The sequence below is a fragment of the Trichoplusia ni genome, chromosome 27 (assembly GCF_003590095.1).
Source record: "Trichoplusia ni isolate ovarian cell line Hi5 chromosome 27, tn1, whole genome shotgun sequence".
In the NCBI taxonomy this organism is placed as follows: Eukaryota; Metazoa; Arthropoda; class Insecta; order Lepidoptera; family Noctuidae; genus Trichoplusia; species Trichoplusia ni.
Window position 1 is genome coordinate 2,830,277 of NC_039504.1, and position 19,535 is coordinate 2,849,811.

General features: G+C 33.8%; 1 protein-coding gene across 2 annotated transcripts in view; it reads right to left on the minus strand.

Moving 5' to 3' along the window:
* The window catches only part of LOC113505864 (axoneme-associated protein mst101(2)-like), a 149,910-nt gene extending 136,501 nt beyond the window's left edge, over window positions 1-13,409 (minus strand). For both annotated transcript variants that reach the window (XM_026888707.1, XM_026888706.1), the window contains exon 1: window positions 13,093-13,409. The gene's annotated coding sequence lies outside the window, so the exon portion shown is untranslated. The remainder of the gene's footprint in view (window positions 1-13,092) is intronic.
* Window positions 13,410-19,535: the final 6,126 nt, after the last annotated feature.

Here is a 19,535-nt window from a genome sequence, read left to right on the forward strand (position 1 = left end):
AAAAGATTACTAAATAACATGCACTCTTTAAGAGTAATTTTTCCGCTTTCGATTTTACTATTTTTAGCCCAGACGAAAACCTATAAAGCAATATTACGTACTAACCACCAAATTGATGAGAAACCCGCGTGATAAGTGCAAAAATAAAAATAGTTAGGTGATTTAAACTAGGGCAGTCTGTCACGAGACACCCTGACATAATTAGCTAATGGGTAGACGACACGAAGTCCACAGGTAACGGGAATACCGGGAAATATTACACTATTTATAAATTGTTGAGCCCTTGAAAATATTAAAGGCCGTTTACAATAATATCTTGGGAGAGGCGGCTAGACAAGCACTTTGCGGTATCGGATATTCTGATTTAGTATATGCTCAATATCTAATTTAAGGTTTACTGTTTCATTGGAATAAGTCTTGGACTTGGCAACAGTCGAGTAATTAGCTAAGCTTACCTAATAAGCATTTGAAATAGTAAACTATTATTAAGCACCAGTTGCAATAAAACACAACCACAACAGCGAAATAGAGTTTATTAGTCGGAAAGCAATGCTGTGATAGAAAATTGGAACGATTAATTTAAATGTGATTCTAACTTCGTTTGGTGCCAAATTAGAACTGTCAACCAGTCACGCCAAAAGTCAACATCTTATTTAGATGGTGATGACCACAATCGCAAACTTCACTTATTACATACAAGCATCATAACAGCTTATAAGATGACATCATAATGTAACGAGTCGTACTATAAGCCACACCACACATGATACATGATCACATGATCTATGTGTTGTACTCTATACTGGCTGTTGCTTGCGGGTTTTCTACAAATCAAAAAACGAAATCGTTCCCACAGAAATATAAAATCGTAGTATTTAATCGCAGTAGTAAATAGTATCATATGTGTTAATAAAAAATATCAAATAAAATATATTTGTACCAAGTTTCGTCCAAATCTGTTCAGCGGTTTTTGCACGAAAGAGTAACAAACATCCAAACAAACTTTCACGTGTATAATATTAGTAGGATGTTTTGCATACAATGTATACTTAGTCCACTAAAAGCACAAATATTGGCTTGGAAGAGTCCGTTTGAGTTTTGACCTTCGTTGAACCATGCAAAATTTATTTTGTGGCGATTTATCAATTAGTTCTCAACTATGAATTTCCAATAATTAGATATTAGCCTATTGCAATATTTCATACACAATTAGGTTGCTTGCGATAAGGGTGTTTCTATTGTTTTTTTTTTTTCATTTAGAAGGTAGAGTCTAGATGAGACCTACGACTTATTACGTGAAAAAAGGGAAATACGAGCCTATTCTCGAAAATAACTCTACAAAACAAGCACAATACAAATTATTTCAACCTTATTCGTGCGACGGGAAGTTAGTAGTCTATTCCTAAATCTAGATAGAGTTGGTATGCGAGTTTCACGCAATATTCAAGAATAAACTGTGGACATAGCGCAAGAGCGGTATGAGGTGATAATGCGCGCATGACCGCTGAGATACACATGCAAACAGTATAGGTACGGAAAACAACTAGAATTGTTCGTCGATTTTAGATATTGCTCTTTGCGATGGTCAGGAAAGGTTCGTGTTGTCTGGCGTAGGTATAACTTTTCCGCGTTATTTTTTGTATTTAAAAGGAGGAATATAAGTTTCTCTGCACCTTTATATGGCAATAAAACAAGAGACAATTTAAATTAGAATATATGCAATGCAAGGTAAGGGTACATTTTAATTAAGCCGGAAAATTATAAAAATAATAGACCTCTGTGCAAGTAGTTTTCTGAGCTTCATGAAGAAAAAATAATATTATATCCACATGTGTCAGTTTAAAGTAAATAAAATGATGATCTTAATATAAACCACCCTCTGCATTGAAAATTAGAATTTATTGCTTACGGAATTGTATTATTTTTTTGGCAATTTCTCCTGTCTCGTAACTAGATTCGGTCTATATGGTTGATCTACAATATGAACTTATTTCATTACACTTTCTGAGTCATATTGCCTACAAAAGTAAAAGTTCAATAAGTACGCCGATGGACTCTTGCTTTCATTTGTTTCAAGTATAAAATGGCGGTAGGTACATACTATATACGTAGTACGTTTACGCATCAGAGCTTATACATCTAGGTATGAATGTATGGTTGAGTTCGTAGCGTCAACTGTGTTAAAAACTATCCCTAATTACTTAAATTGCTAACAAGATTGTAGAGCGCATGCGCGAAACTAACATGGACTTGTACAATTCGCAACAAAAACCTTTTGACAACTTTATAGAAGTAATATGTTGGCAAGAGTTTGACATTTCTATTACCGAGTGTACTATATTCTATAAACCTTTTTATTACTACGATAGGAGTCAACAAACTCTGCAATCACTAAGCAATATATTAGAACTCGCGTCACGGCGTGTAACAGCGCAAATTACGTCCAATTTAATAAGGAAACGTTGGTATAAAGGACGCATGCAATTGTAACAATTACCAGAGCGAATTGAACCCGATGACCCAGTGACTGGCGACTACCTGTGTTGCTGTTTAGGAATGGTAGGAATTGTGTGGATACTTAACATTGTGGATATCTTCTGTACATAGTTTACTGCTATAATGATTAAGAACTCCAAGAGCTTCGATTTCTATTGGTAAAGGTCACCACGCCAAATCCTCAGACAAGCATTTCTGTGACCCATGAATGCTTGTTCTGAGATTTTATATCTTGTACATGTGACTCAAATGTTTTTGAAACTACCGGCGGAGTAGTTAGTCCGGGAGTCAGTGCGGGAGTCGACTTTAACAAAAAAAAATGGTTGCGAAATTATTCCTGGTTAGGACCTGATGTATGTAAAATATTAAGAAAGTCATATGAAATGCCCTGTAAAACGAGAACTGAAAAGTGTTTTACCATTTGTTAGCATAGTTTGCGATTCAGAGCAATAAATACCAAGAATGAACCACAATGGGATATTTCAGCTGGGATACAATGTCACAATTTCCAATTCTTAATCTCGCAAAGCATTCGTTCAATGAACTTACCAAAACAAATTTATTATTGCGTAATAACTAGATTATTAATCATAGTAGCATTATACTTTCTTGTTAACGCCATTATAAATCAATGGTCTATTTGGAGCTGCTTATAAAATATGATAACATCAGTATTAATAAGATTTGGGCTCGTCTCTCAAAATATCGTGAACACTCAGTGTTCTGGTGTGTAACGTGAATCAGATGTAGACATGTCATAGAAACAAGACGGTAAGAAAATTCCTGAAAGCACAAGCAATATTTTGAACGAGAATTATAAATAAATGGTTAGCATTTTTTTGTAATTCTATGACATATGCATTGGTCCGTATTTTGCGGTATATTCAAATAAATCCAGGGAAAATGGAAAATAGCTAAGACGTATTTCCTTGTTCTTAATTGGATTATTACTAAACGAACTAATAAGTTGCAGGTTTAATTTTTGATCGTACCAACCGTTGCTCAACACTAATTGATTAAAATTCATCATTATCAAAGGGTTCTGTTTTTACATTGCGTTTATGAATTATTATTTTTTAATTGTCTGAGAATGAAAATATTATAAACCTTCTCTATGTATGTATATTGTTTATCACTACAAATAAATGTACCAGTACGAATGTGTTGGGTTACAAATTCATTGCCACGCTCCCTATTTCCTGCCAGTGCTATTTGTTCCGTAGGTGAGGCAATGTTTATTTTTATTGTTATAATGTAACCCACATTTTATACCATGAAGGTTTTATACTTTTTTTCTCATTTGACATAATTATTGTATTCAAAAGTAGTAGTTGTTCTTTTTCCCACGTTTTTTTAATCAGTCATTTTTCTTGTTTGTTTGTCATTCCGATTGTACTTTTGCAAGTCAATTTTGAGGCACTTCCCGATAAGCTAGCTGGCTGAAAGTTTCATTTGCTTCAAACCCGATGACAATCCAATTTACAACTATAAAAATGACTAAACCGATTTTTTTATAATAATGGAGTGTCATTTAAAAACGCTGGGTTCTAAATTTTTTAACAATATTTTTTTATTTGATGCGTCTTTATTTTTTATTTTTTACTACGAGATTTTCCGAATCACTGCTAAAGTGCTAATGCGGTTATGGTATGAGTAATTTTCTTCGATGTGTTGAGACAATGAGGTCACAGTCTTAACGCATGAGCTGGAGTCGACACCTACACCCGACCCAATTTTCAATAAATGCCAAATACTTACATATACACGATTGATTTAATTCTTACTACTTTTGAGAAATTATATCATAACAGTTACCGAGAGAATACTCTTTGAACATGTCTATTTTAAAACGTTGAGTATGAATTCAACATATCTTATTTACATTACATACGGGATAGTTAGAATTAGTTCAATGTAAAAAATAAATTGAAGAGTCTATAATACAAAAGAACAGACAGACACATGCTTTGTAAAGTACCAACAATTGATAATTATTAACAGAACATAATACATTGCAGCGAAATTGCTGGAAACCTTAAAATCTTAAATAAGAAATCCGCTGACGAAACAAACAGAAGCCCTAAATATGCCAAAGGCAATATTCACGTAACGGATTAAGGCCATTTCAATGGCTTTATTGTGGCACTAAGCGTTCTGGCTGAATGTAATTCAGGCCAAATTGTTTCATTAGCATACCAAGCAACTATGTAATTAGATTGTAAATAGACTTTGTATATCATGACGTAGTAAAGTATAGATACTTAACTTCTTGATACTTGGGAAAAAGTCTACTACAACTACTACTAAAAGTCTACTACTAAAACTAATGTCTAAGCTATTTCGTTTCTTGTCCATAAAAAAGAAAATGTGTCATAATTTGAGTTAATTTTGTCGTTTATTTCGAAAAGTAAATCTATCAATAATTCCCAATTACTAAAAGCAAGTCTAACTGCAATTCTAATTTTAACATCAGCAAAAAGGTAACCTAGGTTTCGTTGCGCTACGCTGGCTGAACAAGGAAATGCAGATTCGAACCTTGATAAAATACTCTGCTTACGTAAAATCAATGCAAATACCTAACTTAAGAAGTAATACTTAATTGAGCCGTTCCAAATTCACTGGACGTAATTTTCGGCTTAATCTTCTAATATATAAAATTCCCGTGTCACGCGATGTTAGTTACCGAACTCCTCCGAAACGACTTAACCGATTTTTATCAAATTTATAAGCGTATTCAGTAGTTCTAAAAATCGATTTACATCTATTTTTCATACCCCTAAGGGATAAGGGTAAATCACACTAAAAAAAAATTTTTTGAACGAAATTGTTTGTTTTTATTTTTTTTAATAATGTGGCTTAAAAATACATACAACTAGAAAAAAAATTAACTAGTATAACTATGAAATTGTGAGATTCATAGCTGGCGTGACATTCGACGCGGTATTCTAATTAGTAAAAGAATTTGGAAAATCATTTCAGTTGATGCCATACAACGTGGCAAAGCAGCCAGCCTTTGGGCACGATTCCCGACTTTGGCAGGGATGAAGATGTCTTTTTTGACACTGTATAAATTATGTATGTTGTTTATTTTGTATTGATAGGAAGTTAAATATTATTAATTTTAAAATTTAAATATTAAATTCAATAATTTATACAAAAAAAGTTTTTTCAGTAGCACTAGAAACGAAACAACAAAAGAAAAAGTATTTCAAGTTCAGTAGATCCAAAGAGTATCTCGTACAACACAATTATTACTACAGAGAAAGCTTTCACGAAGTTCATAGATCTATGAAAAACAGTTATACATATGTATACTGTATGTGTGTATAGTACAGTTTACAGCATCGTGTGCCATCGTCGTGCATCGTCTGTTTGATAAAGGAAGTTGTAAAATAATGCACGGAGTACGTATGGCTTTGTCTGTGACTGGTCACACGTAACCAATCAACTGTGTATCTGTGTGATGTCGTATCGCAAGAAGTAATCTTACTTGGTATTAGTGCTCTTTCATCTTTGACTAAATAGTTTGAATATATTTTAGACTGTGCTACTGATATTGTAGTTTTTGTATTGAGTTTCGAGGTCGTGTTTGATCGCTGCAGCTGTATGTTATTGGATAGTAGGTATCTATTAGTTTGTTCTTTTCCGATTTCTTTAAAATAACGAATATTCTAATAAGAAGTAATGTCATACAGAAACATAATCACCAGCTTGTGCATCAAAAACAGAAGGGAACAACTTCAACATCATGAAGTTTTTAGCAGTAGTACAAACATAACTATTGAAAATGGACCCTTGAACGGTACAAAGGCTTACAAACTCGTAACATACCACTCATAAACCTCGCAACCAACATAAGTCCTAAATTTCCTTTTTAACATTACGAGCTACCTCGACTTACCTATAATTGTCAAGTCATCGCAAAAACTTACGATTACTAACTGTATTCCAAAGTAGTAAAGTCCATTTTTTATTTACAATATCACTAGCTCCAACTGGTGTACTCATCCGCTGTTGAAATCCCGAGTCATCGCTCTCTCATTGCAATATACATGGCGAACACTCAATGACTGCACGTACCATACTTCACATTCACAAACGACAGACACGCTTCGTAACGTTTACCTCATCGACGACTAAATAGGCAATCCCACGGAAACGTATGTAAGTACCTACGTAAGTACTTTACCCAAGGCCCCAATTCCGCTATTACCAATTGCCGATGAGTTAATGGAAATTTTTGAAAGTTTCCCGCCCCATATAAAATTTTCGATTCTGTCGGAAGAAGATAAGGAGAATACGAATATTGTCAAATTCAATGATCGGCAGTTATTAAAAGCGGAATAAGGTCTCTGTGCAAAAATCCGACCATGTTCCTTGGTTACCCTTTCTCATAACTCGAGGCAGGGGTAATAATTTTGGACAATCCCGCTTCCCCGACAGGATCTTTATAACTAGTAAGCTGAGAAAGTTAATATCATACGAGACCGAGATACCAACTAACAGAGAGTAGTATTTTAATCACAGACCTCATATTACCTCTACTTTCAATCTTCATATACAGTTATGTCATTTCTTCGCGCTTGCTTCAGCATCCGACGAAACACTGCATCGGTTCTCTTCATAAACCAGATCGAACTGTTATGTAAATATTGGCCAGTAATGGTGGACTGTGTTACCGATAAGTTGATACTGTTTTTCTTGAGTACACGCTTATGTGTCTATGTCTAATGTTTGTATTACGAGATCTTTGAGAATCTTGCTTTTGTAAAAACGAGACAACGCAATATACAGCGTGTAGTATGTCTCACTTCAACAGCGGCCCTATTTAAAGGCAAGTAGTAAGTGTTCAGTTGATGTTGTTGACACTATTATGGCTGCCCTTACATGATTAATTGAAGAGTCTATAAAGTATAATACCCATTAGTTGTCTAAGGACCCTTTGTTGTGACAGGAAGAACGTTATGCATTGACGTACGACGTGTATGCTTATAATAACAGAAGCAACTATACCTAGTTGCTATACGCATTCTCAGTTTCTATAGGTACTTACTGTACAAAATAGCAACTTGAGATTCTACTAAACAAAACTCATGGAACAACACCATTCATCAATAATGTAATTAGCTTTTCAAAACCACAACAATGAATATATACAATCTATAATTTCAATATAACAAGCCAATACATTCTGATTTCTCTCTTAGAATTGTACAGCATAATTAGCACTTGATTTGTGAAAGTCTATAAGCTGGCCATTAAATATTACTGACTGTACATAAAGATTACAAGGAAGTCGTGTCATAACAAAAGACCATCGCAATAGTTCTTCCCGTAATAATATTTAGTGGTTTAGTTCCCTCCTTCCGTTGCCTAGCAACCGTTAGGCAAACATAAATATTTAGCTTTTTTTACTTGAAGTAAATATAAGGGCACTGAACTTCTTGCTGCTTATTTGGATCGACCGATTTGGTATCGGTGGTGTTTAGTTTATGTTTATAATTAAGTGACCTCTGTTAGTGTTTTTACGAAACAAGATCTTACAAAATATTACAATTTACACTCATGGGAACTTTATCGATGTTGCTGACATAAAAAATATCATTGTATTGTGAAATCTACTACACCCAGCAATATAATTAGTATAGATACATACATAATATATTATACGGCCTACATAATAATATAATGTAGAGAATAACTAAATTAATTTAAATCCCGTTTGTTCTCAAAATGCGTAACCGTATCTTTGTTTAAGTTTTAATAATTTATTGCTTTTCATTCATTTACTGTTTACATTTTTTTAAACCAGGTCACAATATCCAAGAGTGTTACATTTGAAAATGGAACACTGGGTTATGGTAGATTCACATTTCCGGTAATAAAGCAATGATGTTCAATTTATTCAGCCTAATCCAGTTTTATCCGCGCATAAATCCTTGTTTACACTTGCCAAATACATCATGGCAGTAGCGGCCGAATTTATTCTAAAATACAACATCGTCCTTCAAAGCTGCCGGCTTCTGCTAAATACTTTATGGACGCGTGCCAAGTGTGTTTCATCTGACATTCACGAGAGCTGGACTCCCGGCTACATACGTCAATGATGCAAGGGTACGATAAACACGTCAGATACATTAAAGTGTGTTTAGCAAGATTTACGATAGAACTATGTTTTATGTTTGAAAACATTTAACTTTTTTATACTTTCTATGAACGTCCAGTTAGTGTTACAGATCTCTCTTTTTGCGCTGCTTAATCGCTGCGTAAACAGAACGTATTTGTGATTCAAGTGGTACAATACCGCGTTCACAGTAATGACTCTATCATGTTAAGTTACCGGCGAAATGGCGGCTTGCCTCACGCACTGAACACTGCTCCATTTAAGAAAATGATAATTGTAACCAATCTTCTTTAACCGAGTTACGTATTCACTAACGGTTTGATCTAATACAGCTCTACATTATGTAATAGCATTGATTGGCTCTTATCATCCTCCCTGGGTTTTTAAAAGACTGATGAACACAAAACTTGGTGCCTAAGTGACTGTGAAACATAATGATTGGATGTTCGTCTTTCGGCCAATCAAAAATGTCATTATCTTACTTAAGGCTAGTATTGATCCCCCTCAGCTGGCTTATAAGCTGGAGGTTTTTTAAAAACACACACAAAAACACACACAAAAACATACACAGGACTCTATGACCGCTACCTTATACAGTATTTTTAGGCTCTTCGGAGAATGAGGTGAATTATAAAAACCTATCCTTCTAAGATCAAATGTAAAACTATTATATCAAGAAGTTAGTACATATCATGAATATTAGTTTAGCTTTTTATTACCCGGACTAGTGTAATAATTAAAACTGGATTTAAAATGATCAGTAGAAGTATGTACGTATCTAACTATTTTATTAATACGCTTTTTAATCGGAGTAATTTTAATGCGAAGTTACTTTTATCTATCTTTAGCTATAATATTCGAAAGAATTTATTTTTTACAGATATTCTAAGATCGTATATATAGCTAGGTAATTATTTTATTTATAGTGGCTGTATACGCCTTGCCTAAGCTCAGCTTACACAACTCGTTTTAAACATGTTTGTCATAAACGATCAGTTTCCGCGGCAGTGCTTAATGTTCTATACTTATTTAGATAAATACTAATGCTTAGGCGATTTCCTTTTTCTAAATCGTTATAACTTAATGTATTTTTTTACTGACACTTTTTCCTTACGACTCTATCTTTAGAACCTAACTAGATTACATGCTACATTAAAGATCTATCTACCATCTTCCGAAAATATGCTTAGATACCTAGGTAAAAATAAATGTTATTAACATTTATTATTGACAATATTCATTCAGCGCTTTTTGTTTCTTTCATGAATTACCGTCATGCAGATATTATATTTTTTCGGACAATCAAAACTACAATATTTTTTTCGTATTAATACTACTCTAAACTATCATCGAAAACAACTTTAATTAAAAAAAGACTTTACCGGTAAACAGTTAATTAAATAAATATTTTGCTTATGTTAAAACTAATATTGCAACCAGCCAGTCAGAGCAACATCATTTATTTAAAAAAAGGAGGGTCATTGACCATAGTAAGATCCGCACGGAACTCCCAGCTGATAAACCAGGCTTACACGCTTATTGCTTGTAGAACTTGTATAATATAGATAATTAATTCTCAGACTAGATCTAGCTAGGCACATTTGGTCATTCGGAATTAATTCCTGATTAAACTGGACGACTAATTACGTCTAACCCGAAAGGAAATTACCATTTTCTATGTAAATTAAATGCACTTTTTTATTTTTGTGTCAAATGTTGGATGAATAAAACTACAATACATACTGTCACTATTATTTACACGAGTCTTTTTTGCCCTGAAACTGGACATCTCAGATAAAATACTTCGTGAATTAGACAAGAATTTAGATATTTGACTACGGATGAAAACATCACTTATATTCCCTCATTATGAATAACTGGCGACTTACCGGCTCATAATACTCCAAATTTAATTTAAACCATAACCATACGAAACTTTTATATAGAGCACACTTTCCCAACAAGACTTAAAAGAGCAATAACTAATTTACAACTGTCAAATCTTACTACGTCAAAGGAGTTAGCGAAAAAAAATTGGCTACCGAACAAGATTCATAGCATTCGTGTTAAATCATCCACAAACATGTGATTTTATAATCTGTAAATACGTACTGGACACTTAGAATGCGCTCTGAAAGAAATATTATTGAAGTAATATAAGCGAGACAACGATACACAAAATGTAGAGCCCCATCTCGCTACCACAATAACAACTTTATCGTTTGACTGATTGACAGACTGATGTCATCAGAGAATTATTGACATAGCTCAAAACGTGCAAAATAATTACAATATAATTAACACGAGCACTAGGTAACACGATTTATTGTTGCGCTTAGTAACATCACAGTTTACTTGAAAAAGTGTGATGCATGCAACGACATAAAAGTATTCAGCTGCTCATATTAGATCTCTAGAATACGCTTTTGACGTAGATGATCATTAAAACCTAGTTGCATTAAATATTCTCAATTCTGCATTGGAATTATACAGTTTTTCAAGTCCAATATGCGCATTGTACAAGGAAGCGGGACAGCGCAGTATGACAGTACGATGAAGAGGTTCTATCTCTTTTCCACAAGCGCAATAAAGTAATGGAGTTTAAGATCTGATGGTAAGAGATAAGTGATCATTTGTGAGCTGGTATAATAATCTTCTTTTTATTTTTAAATGCGGGATAGCCATGTAGCTGTCTCATACCCGAAGACCTAAATCTTTTAAGTAACTTTGAGCCTGACGCAGTCTTTATTTAAAGTTAGAGAGGGGTTTTCCTGGCATAAGCACGTCAGTGCGACACATGCGCTATTTGTCATTCATCGCATAACGATGCAAAAACTATTATCTGCATAAGATAATAAAGATGAAAATAACTTGTAACTATCTTCTAGGTGTAGCTTGTACTAGGATTTTTCAAAGTTTACATAATATAAATATTCTTAAAACTCAGTAAACACAGGCAACACGGTGTCGCATTGTTGCGTCATATGTAGAAATTTTAATTTGAGTTTATATTTAGAGTTTGAATAACGCGACAGATGGTTTTGTTCAATTTTAGTGCCTTCAACCCGAATCTCCGTGTCGCGTCTCGTTTTCTAAGACAGTTGATTTGTAGATTGTAAGCACTATATTTAGACAACAGATAAACAAAAGACAGTGTTCCAGAAGGAAAGAATTCCATGTTGAAAAATGTCGAAATGAAATGGACAGATTAATGAATAAATTGTGTCGACGAGCTGTTAAAATCAACGTCTAATTTTTAAATCCCACTATAGGTGATAAAATATCAATCAATTGCATAGCGTTGTCTTAGCTTTGTGATCATAATAAGGACCATCATATTATAGTCCTTAAATTGTGTATGGCCAGCAAGGATAGTCAGAAAAACAAATGCAAATCTATAACAGGCCAATATGTAAGTAGGTTTCTCACACTTTACATAAATCGCTCAACTCATACCAACTTACATACGTTATTTACGTACGTGTATCGATTGTCACTGTCAGCCGGAATCGTAAAGAAAAGCCACACTTCCTACTGAATATCGATTAACAAAGTTAGAATAAAACGCCTAGTGTTGACATTGTGTATTCAAACGCTAGGGTGACCAGCGTTCTGGTGGGGTCGCAGAACCGTGGCGAGGATTCTCGTCACGCGATCACTTGAAACATTATTCAATCATGATTTATGTGAGCGATTGAACTGGCAATAAAGCACGGCTTTAAGAAAATGGTTTAAATTTTAAACTAGATATTAATAAAAAAATTAATACTATTTTTGTATTGAAGGATATATCGTGTTAATTAAGGCATAAAGATGACGAGACGAATTAAAAAAGACCTATTAAATGAATACACTTTTATGTGACTCAACTTACGTAGATATTATTAAAGTTTATAATGTATTATGCCCAATACTGATGATAATAACCACATTATTTAAGTAACACGTACATGGAATATGTGTATGTAATGTAAGTATAGTACGTATAGTATTTCATGTATACTATACGTACATAGGTACCGGTGTAGAATACTCTAATATGATAAAACATTCTCTGCGACAATTGACGTTCAAGTATCCATGTCAAGATAACCTAATCATAATATTGCCAGTCCAAACTACATCATTCAATCACCATAACAGAATGACAACATCTTACAAACAGCCCATAATTTTGTATACGTGCGGTCTTTGCCCAACGCTGGGACATTGATCCAACAACATGACAGCAACAAGTGTTGCATTGCTCTTTCTACGAATCTATGAAACATTTATGAACTGTTAAGTCATCCATCATAGTTAACCATCCATTGGCTAATAATTACTGTATGAATAAATGATTATTCATAAAAAAAAGTTCAACTTTTTGCACAATACGATACGTGCTCTACATACAGAGCGTCTTGATTCAATTATTTATTCTGTGGATGAAATTACGATAAAATGACAAAAATAAAAAGTGAGTGTTTTACCTTATAAAAAGAATCCACAGTAAATCCTTAAAAATGCACTAAAACATTTGTCACCCCGTTAGTTCGAAACACTAAATTTTAAATTAAGAACATTGAATCCACGAATCGAATTGCGTTTCGTCGTTTCCCGCTCACAAAAAAAAATAAACTTGTGAAAAAAAAAGTAAAAAACAAATATGGCTTATTTCGGTGTCACGTGCGAATATCGGTTTGATTAAATTATGGTAAAAGTTTATTTATAGGCGTTTAGTTTGCCGCCGCGGGAAGGACAGGCGGACCGCGCGGAGTGGACGTCGAGACTGGTGTTCGGATGTTTTCAGTGGGCGGCTCGGCGGCTCTCCGCCCAGCCCGCCGGTGACGCTGGCGCACGCGTCATGCAACAGTGAGGCATTTTGACAATACTCTTATGAATACAAGCACATACTAAAAACAAGAGGTCCTTTAAATCATTTGGCTTCGAAATAAGTCATTTTTGAAATAATTGCTTCAAGCAACAGCTATTTAAATTGCTATCGAGTAAAAACAAATAAATGATAGAACAATTGTTCAGTAAAAAAAATGATAATTCATACTAGATGCGAACTTAATATGTTTTCGTGACAAATAAAGAATGCACGGCAAATATTTTTTGTCAATTTTTAACTGACTGCTATCTTCCTGACACAGTCAGGTAAAACCGCAAGAGCAATCAACCACGAACGAATCAATTCATCTTTCAGTTTAAGCAGTTCCTGATTATTTTAATCAGATGACTTTTTGTTAATTAATCATTTACTTTTTAAAGACAGGTGCGGATACTAAATAGATGCCTATCTACATATATAATGTACTGTTAGTAAAAAGAACGCTTACCATTTCCTACAAGACTATTAATGGACATATTTTTGTTTCATTTAATGTTTTCCGAACATAGAATAACAACATCAAAAGAAACGTAAAAATAATTGTGATTCCATTTGTAAAAAAAAAACAGTTTATTTTCCAACGTGCAATTTAAAATTATTTGAATAAGTATTTAAAATTGTACGTTCTCGAATACGATTAAGAACACTACTAAAATATTTGACAAATTACACTTTTTAACTTGTCATAAATTACGCGCTATGCACAGCTACTCAATTAATTAAAAAAATATAAATACCAGACACCAATAATCTGATCTTAAGTGTGAAATCACGTTAAAGTGTGAATGAGTTTTTTATGCTTCTATTGGAACATTAACGGTTAAATTAGCAACAGTTTTAGCAACATTTTTAAGATTAAATTAACTTAGCAACTTAGAAGGAGGGAAATCTAATTTGAAATCGACTTTATAAAGAAGGAGGTTCTCAATTCGTCTACATTTTTAAATTTAGAACTTCGGACCAGATGAACTGGTTTTGTTGATTTTTATTTTAACGTGAAATATCTGTCATTTGATAACATTAAAATGTCATCTTTGTCAGTAGTTTTCATTTAAGGTCGGTTCTATGTTTTTGTTGTTAAAATAATATTATACTGTAATACCTACATTCTATACAAATAAATTTCTGATCTCTTATATTGTTTTTTACTTGAACGCCTGTTTTATTAATTTCAATACCTGTGACAACAAATGAAACATTCCTAAATACATAAAACACGCAGGTCAGTTGATAAATATTTTCTTCTTAATATTAATTCTTTTGTTCTGAGTTTTAGGGAAAATATCCTATTTTTACATATCTGAGTCAGTTAGACGATGTAATATTTTCCTTCTTATCTCGTCTCAGTTTATCTGAGGTACCCAGGCATCAGTATCACGTTTTATACACATGAATATCAGATTCTACGTCACTTATATTTTATAGACTTTAAGACTGAAACATATCAGAAATGGTCTTAATGCTAGACTGATTCCTATCAAATAATGAGTACACAAAGGTACCAACCAGATAGATGGTAGAAGAATACTGTCAAATCCTAAACAGGAGTGCGTGAAAAAAGTTAATTTCTGCTTTCAAGCACCCATTCTTAATAGGTAAATAGGCAAAAGAATAATTCCTCTTACAATATCAATATAAAAAGGCGCCATACATTTCCATAAATAGCGAAATTTGAGTATGTGAGTACCTTATTCCTTATGCCATGCAAAAAAACCTTGCCGCTGTTGGAATCTTACTAAGATTTTTATAACAATAAAAAGGTCAATACTACTATTGTTACATATCATATTCAATTACGTATACCTCAATAAAAGCCGCCGCCTTTCATAAACAATAGGCATAATATATGGTGTTATTTTTCATGACTATATCACCGCTAAGTTCATCAGCTTCTATAAAAACATCATAAAAACTTGTAACGGTCAAGCGGTGAGCAAATCTGAAATATATAAGCTGACAGCTAACAAAACATAGCCGGTTATATGATTAACATAATGACGTACACTCGCTTGCAAAATGGAAATCAACAGCTTTCACAAACTAAGAACAATTCTGTATACTCGAGAGCATAATTTTAAGTTTTTATAAGTTAAATTGCTAGTAAAGACAAGTCCTTTAATGTAAAACTAGCTGTTGCCCGAGGGCCTGACTGCTACAAATCGTAAATGATCCCACGGGAACACAAAATCGGGATAAAAACCAAGCTATGTGTTAATCCTAGTAATTAACTGTGTACCAAGTTTCCTCAAAACTGTTCTACGGTTTTTACGTGGAAGAAGAACAAACATCCATACTTCCACACGTAGAAACTTTCGCGATTATAATATTAGTAGGAAAAGCAGAAGTGCCCTAAGATGATTTTAACTCTGGATGTCAAAAAGCATTTGTTCAATGTTGAGATGAAATAATACAGAGTCAAGCTCACAATATTATTTGGTACCTATATTTTCAATAAGGCTTTGTACCCGACTGTATAGTACATACGTGATTAACTTCTTACAACAAAACATATTTAAAAAAATCTCGAACAAAGAAGTAAGAGCCGTAATTAAATATTTGCTCAGTTAATTAAACCGATTAACTTGTCTCGCTCTGGCATATAGCTGTCCATTTTCATTGGACCAACTACGACCGATGAGCGAATTCAAAAGCTATTGACCTAAAAATAACACAGCGTCAGAGAAAGAATTGTTTACTATACCGACTCTGTTCACGCCTCGCTCCTGGACTTTGCTTACAACAAACTTTTAAGCTCCAGAAGATAGGGATGGGCGACATCCGTTATTATATCGATAAAGGCTAAGCTATCCATTGATTTACAATCTCTGCCATTTGGCAAATGTCTTAGAAAATAAATAGCAAGTCTTTTTTTTTATCTGTATTTTCGAACGTGGCCTATTTAAATGCTTTACATTTTTTGTGCATTTGCGGCAATTATTAGACTTTTTTATCAACTAAAGTGGACCCCAATTCTATTCCAATAAGTTAATGGAAATTGGATTAAATTGACACTATTTATATTCCTCTAAGCATTTTGCCAACACAATAATTGGAAATTCAAGACGAAGCGGAACACTGTCAACGCAATGAATTTCCGAATCTTGATTTCAAATTTGGTTATCATGTATACTCCACCATAGTTTCAGAGTTTATTTTGAGACCTGTCAACTTTTTAACAATTTATTATTATGCAAACGTTTAAACTTTATACATAACAAATTAATCAAGCGAGCATACACAAAGGAATACGCGCGCTTACAATAATGACCGTGTTTATTAATCATAATTATGGACGAGTATCTGTTACATGCATGCTCAAATATCAGGCACATTGTAATAAAACATGCGGTTTCAGCCATCTTTGTCCTAGAGCCATGTATCGTAGTTTAGTTAAGGCTAGAGATACACGAAATTTTATGAGTTAGGTTTTTCGTCAGACCCAGCTGCCTTGCTTAAAAATACTTTTAGCCACCCTGTCAAACAGGGCTCAAACTTCCCCGGCTGTTGCTCCCGGGTAAGCAGCCAAAACCTGAGCAATAGGAATTAGCAAATTCAGTACGTGACGGAACACTCAGTGTCAATACAATGAATTTCCAATCATTGTGTTGGCAAAATGCTTAGAAGAATACGAATAGTTTCAAATTCAATCCAATTTCCATTCAAGTATCGCTAATTGCAAGTAGCAGAATGTCTGTAAAAAAATATTTCGTATTTTACAAAACTTGAATTTTTTATTGATTCTTACAGATGATAATATTATGCTTAAATTGGGATTGAATGGAACTCAGCTAGGCTATTCTAGGCCATGAAATGACGAATTCAAAACAATATGTAAACGGCTTAATTCTCCAGTCTGCGTATGTATTAGGTTTCTTCAAATCCCTCGCAATGTCGAAACAAGATTACGTGAGGCATATTTGTACGAAGCATAGGTGTACATAAAACGTCTTTATTGCCGTAATAACAAGTAATAAGCTTAGTTTTAAGCCCATTTGTTTTGTTGGTGAGGGTAGAATGTATATTTAGACCAGTCAGTGATTCAAGATATCGATTTACGAGCGTTTTTTCTGCCCAGTGTTCGTTCAACACAGGCATTAATGTTTATACTTTTTATGTTTATTTTATGAAGAAGTTAATGACCTATTTTAGTGGCTGACAACGATTTATGACATCAGTTATAATAAATACAGAATAATTAAAAGTTATTCCTAGCAATGGCCATCTTTTATCCATACATGACGAATTAGAACGTCAAAACTATCGATTAAGCTATATCGATTTAGTCCGGCACTGTTTTCTAAGATAGACAAATTAAAAACAAACACAGAAGGGTTACAAGACAACCTTTCCCAACTCAATAAGAAAAACAAAAATGAGCCTTAACTGCATGAAAATAAGGATTTTAACCACTCCCATGGTTTACCTTACTTCCGTGAAAGTTCCGTAGATCAATTAGAAGCTGTTACGGTTATAGGTGATATAAACCAGACGTGTATGAAAATGTTATTCTGTTTTATACCTTCGATCCCTAAAAGCGTCTATCATTAAAAGTTATTATACAAGGAGTTTTCCTACCTTGAGGATTCTTTCGTTTTGAAAGAACAATGCTATTGGCAGGCATTTAAAACTACAGAGACTCTTGAAAGTGTTTTTTTTATAGATTAAAATAAAATCAAAGTCTTTGAAGCTAAAAAAGAATCACCGCTGTATTCACAAACAGCACTCAGTTAAAGCAGCCTTTAATTGCGATTCCGTCTCGCTTACTCTTAAAGTAAAATGTAGAGTCAAATAGATATTCACCAACGTGTGTTAGTCAATTGTTTTCGCTGATACAAATATTCCACGCCATGCTAAATTAAATAACAAACAAAATCCAATCTATATTGATCAAATGGCACTTACAATAAATAAAACTAGGTCGTTCGTAGTGATCAAATTCGTTTCTCAATTGATCCCTTGACACCAACTCAATGTAATAAATCAAGCTGAAACGATTCTTGTTACAGAGACTTCGTTAACGTGATTTTGGTCATTGTGCAAGCTTCCAGATGTGTCCCAATTTAAATGCGGTTAAAGGACAGCCCTTTCCATGTCCCACTAAAAAATCTGAACCTTTTGTCAATGGTGGTATCATTCCAATTATAAGACCTGTTAATGGAGTCGTATTGTCAAGAATTTATGTGAAAGGATTCGTAGCAAAAATATAAAAATTACCTTAAAAAATACCTTGTACCTCCATTCAAGAACAAAAACCGTAATCCTTATCATGACTTGGCTGTTTATCGACCTGTCGTTTTTATCTGTCAGTCTGTCTCATGGCTACTGTCTTTCAAAACTGCCCCGATCTTTTATAGTAAGTAAACGCATTAAGCACGCAAATATTTATGACGCAAACTCGCAAGGGAATCAAAGTCTTAAGACTCAAACACGCTCAAACACTTTAAGACTAGAAGTAAGAGAAAAATTGCGTAAACAGTCAATTTGATTCTTACGAGTCCGAATCGCACTCACACATGACCGGTTTTTTTAAGAACAATTTTTAAATGTTGAGACTTATAAATTTGACACGTTCTTATGATTTTGATAAAGCTACGCCTACAGACGAAAAATAGAGTCAAGATTAAGCTCCTACGCAACGCATAACATCTCTTTATACGTTTATCAAAGTACCGATCTAAGTGTGGGATCATAATTAAATAATTTGCCTACTGTACCGACATAGTGGTAAAGGTCGCGCCTAACTCACTATGCGCGGTGTACTGCGAGTTCGATCCACGCTTAGGACAAGCATTTGTGTGATGCTCGAAGACTTGTTATTCGTAAAACTTGATTATCTATGAAACCTCCTATGACACAAGGATTATACTTATGAGCGCAAGAGTTTTATATTAAAACAAAAACAAATTCCGCCCGTAAAATTCCGAAAAAGAAAGACAAGAATTCCGATAATTCGGGACGGTAAATCTTATTTGAAATGTTCGACTTTAAATTAGGATAGCTTAAAACAAAAATGAACCACAGCACACAAACAACGAAAGC